Source organism: Lathyrus oleraceus, chromosome 7, assembly GCF_024323335.1.
Source record: "Lathyrus oleraceus cultivar Zhongwan6 chromosome 7, CAAS_Psat_ZW6_1.0, whole genome shotgun sequence".
Classification (NCBI taxonomy): Eukaryota; Viridiplantae; Streptophyta; class Magnoliopsida; order Fabales; family Fabaceae; genus Lathyrus; species Lathyrus oleraceus.
In genome coordinates, this window is record NC_066585.1 from 381,712,495 (window position 1) to 381,715,683 (window position 3,189).

The window sequence follows — 3,189 nt, forward strand, 5'->3', positions numbered from 1 at the left end:
AAATAGTCTCAACAATTTCTTGTTTGTTTTGAGATTATTTGAGATTTTAATTCATATTATGCTATTTTTGGTTGTTTATTAATTGATTTTAATTTCTTTCTGGCTTTAAAAATTGGTGAGAAAATTAGTCAAAGTTGGTTTGACTACGTTGAACCTATGGAAATTTAATTGGACTTATTGAAGTTGTTTTGAATTGAATTTGAAGTTCAACTTTGTTTGTTTGTTTTTTTATTTGTATTTTCTTTTAATTCAAAAATTACCAAAAAAATATTATTGACTTCTTGACTTGTTATATTCATTCCTCTTCTGTTTGGTGTTGATCAAGGTTGAATTGATTCAACTTTGATCAAATTCATTGGATCTTGTGGTTTGAGAATCCTTAAGGATCATCACCTAGAGAGATGAATGAATTTGATCAAGGATGAGTTATCCCTTGATCAATTGGGATTGGTTATTGTCTTCTTCCCCCCCTCCCTTTCATCTTCATCCTTTTCTTTCCCTCAATGACCAGTGAGTTAAAGTCTTGAGGTTGGTCTTGACAAATATAAGTTTAATCTTCTTTGATCCAAACCAAACTCAACTTGATCCATGATCAAGTGAGTTATTTTGTGTTAAAGATAGGTTACTTCTTGGTCAAGCAAATAACCAAAAGTCAATACAAGGCCATTCCCCTCTTGTTTGGCATGGCAAGTTTATGGAGCTTGGCTTACTAATCATGACCTCTAACTTGTGTTCTTTTCCCATATTCTTATTGACCGACCTAAGATAGGTGTGGCTACTATATTAGTCCACTTACGATTGCTTAACATAGCGCTACATTGTCTTATGACAAGCTAACATAACTCTACTAACTACTAAGTTTAATTTGAGCTTTTAAATTCTTGTCATTTACTTTTAATGTCATTTATTTCTTGCCCATTATTCATCTTGATTTTCATTTTTGCTCACTTGAGCATATATTTTATGTTTAAGTCATTTTCCTTTTGCTCATTTGAGCCCATTATTGTATATAACTATATTGCTATTTTGTGTTGTTTTGTGTTTGTTTTGATCTGAACCAAAATACAAAAGGAGAAAGGACTTAGAATTAGGATTCACCCATGCTTAAAGGAGTTCAAGAGCAACTAGGCCTCATGCCTTTAGAATGCAAGAATATGTTGAAGAGAAACTAGGCCTCATGCCTTTAGAATGCTAAAATTCAAAGTTAACCTCAAAGGACTTCTCCTCAAACTTATTCTTTGTCCATTCCCTTTATTATGTTGTGAGCTTTTTAATGTGTGCTTTTGTGTGATAGGAATCTCATCTTAAGATTGAGAAAAGAGGATCATTGCCATGAGTAGCCAAGTTAAGAGCCAAGCCAAATGGAGATCCTAGGAGCTTGAATTCAAATTACTGATTTCTTGTTTTGTGTGCTAAATCCAAAGGAAAGGAGCATCTTGAGTCATCTCTATGACTCCAAGAAAAGGAACTCCAAGGGTTATCTCTCCCCTCTTATCTTTGTATGCTTTAGGAATAGCCCTTCTCTCCTCTCCCCCCTCTAACCAAGCCAAAAATCATTTTCAAAACTTTGACTTTATTTCGAATTAGAAACCTAGGCCTTAGGCCTTTGACTTTTCAAAACTATTTTCATAAATACTCATTGTAAATAAACTTTAATCCAACTTTGACCTTATTTTGTAAATAAATTCAATTTGTAAATACAACCCATTTCAAGTTGTTTTGTGGTTCCAATGGCCACTTGTTAAACCCTTTTCAAAAACATTAGTCATAGGTTTGAGTTATCATAGTGGTTGATGTAAATCTCACCTCATCCTTAGTGTTGGATTATAAGCCTTCCATGCTTATTGTAGGGTTAACCCCTCACTAGCATGTTTAAGCCTTCCTCGCATGGTGGATTGTTGATTTAGGTTGAGTTTTCTCCCTTTGATAACAAAAGACCTTAAGGCTTTTGATTAAAATCAACTCACTAATCTTTGAAATTTTTACCACGAACTACGAGGTTTTGATCCTCCTTTGTGATGGTACGTAGGTAATGGGTTCATCCATTCAAACAATAAATTTGTAAATATATTCTATTCTCCTCTCATCCCTCCAATCTTTTGCACAAATCTTTTCACAGATATCGACCTACAACACATATTTGCAAAAAGGGTTCCCTTAGAGTACTAAGGATGTTTTGGATGCGTAAAACCTTCCCATTTCATAACCAACCCCCTTACCTAGATCTCTGACATTTTTATTAGTTTTTTATTTGAAAAACTTCTTACTTGGCTTTTGTTCGCTTTTTAGCCTTTCTTTTGGATAAATAAAAGTGTGGTGGGGACTCGAATTGTATGTTGACTTTTGGTTTAGTCAATAAACCTAAAGGTAACGAAAACCCCGCTACAATACCTTTGATGCATTTTTATTTCATTTAATTGCATTTTATATTTGTGTGACCTTGTGAACTTCTGTTGGCCTTGGATCATGATGGTTTGGACTTCAAGTCTCATCAAACTCAATGGATATTGGGATTTGATGGGGTGAAAACCTTAATCCACCAAAATGGATGATTAATTTTGATGATGACTTGATCAAATTTTTGATCCAATTTGGGTGTGACTTCTCTTGTGTCTCTCTTCTTCATTTACTTCTTTTCCATTTCATCAATTGGATGGTTTATGTCCATCTTGTTCTTGATGTATGTATTGGTGCTTGATGAACTTTCATCATTTCAAATGTACCTCCTAATTGAATAAGGATCAATTAAGGTACTTTAGATTAATGCATAAGTTTATCCTAGGTTCATGAAGTATGGATTAAAGTAATGGACCATCCTCCTAGCCTTTGTGCTTGATCATCTCCCCGTTTTCTTTTCTTGCATGGCATGGCTTTAAGAGAATGGTTTACATATCATTTCTCTAGCATGTATTAACACGAACATTATTATTGACCGACCTCAAATAGTTGTGACTTCTACATAAGTCCAATTACGATTACTTAACATAGCGCTAAATTTGTCCCAAAGGAAATGACATTTTTATAAGTGGGATAGTAAGTCTCATATTCCTCATGGTATTGTATGAAAATGTTGCTCCTTTTCCATTTGTGAGAGCTAGTGGCATACTTATTGATTTTATCCAAGTTGGAGCCCATCTCATAAATGATGTATAGGTTCGTATTTTCATGCTTGTGAGTGGATAGTTGAGT